This window comes from Zalophus californianus, chromosome X, assembly GCF_009762305.2.
Source record: "Zalophus californianus isolate mZalCal1 chromosome X, mZalCal1.pri.v2, whole genome shotgun sequence".
Classification (NCBI taxonomy): Eukaryota; Metazoa; Chordata; class Mammalia; order Carnivora; family Otariidae; genus Zalophus; species Zalophus californianus.
In genome coordinates, this window is record NC_045612.1 from 113210031 (window position 1) to 113210939 (window position 909).

Here is a 909-nt window from a genome sequence, read left to right on the forward strand (position 1 = left end):
TGCAGTTGATTCTTTTTGCACTGTTTGACTTTTTTTTTAAACTATTTAAACTTCATGAAGATTCTTTTCTGAAAACCAGTCGTGATTGAGGGGAAATGTATACTTTGTGTTTCATTTTTGTGTTTTTGGTTGTTTGATTTGAATGAATACATTCAGACTCCAAATATGGGGTTGCATTTTGTGAGTGAGTGAGTTTGTTACAAACCTGTGCAGAAGACGTTTCCTAATGGTAGATCAGTTCTCCATAATGACCTCAAATTGCCCAAATCACATTCAATGGACCGTATTTTGTGCTCTGCAGAGACCCATGGATGAAGCAGATATCCTCTGGCCAACTTGCTTACCTTTTTTTTTTTTCCCCCCCAACCTGCTCACTTTTTAAAAACGTCTTCTCAGGATGCCTGGGTGGCTCAGTTAAGTGTCTGCCTTCAGCTCAGGTCATGATCCCGGGGTCCTGGGATCGAGCCCTGCATGGGGCTCCCTGATCAGTGAGGAGCCTGCTTCTCCCTCTCCCCTTGCGCCTCCCCCTGCTCATGCTCTCTCTCTCAAATAAATAAAGAAATAAAGACATTTCTTCTGTTTGAATCCGGGCTTTGTTCAGTTCACAACTTAATGATGAGCAGATCAAAAAGTAGGGACAGAATCTGACTTTAAGTCCCCTATACCTGATACTCCGTTGCTGGTTTGATCCGCTGGAGTATCAGGTATAGAATTAGTTGGATTTTTGCAAATTTAATAAAAATCAATGCATATTTATGATTTTAAATACCTTAGAAATCTAAGAATAATTGGAATTTTGTTAACTTAAAAAGTTATCTATCAGAAGCAAATACAGAAACAATCTTAAAAAGCCAATTTTACAGGGCGCCTGGGTGGCACAGTTGGTTAAATGTCCGAATCTTGGTATTG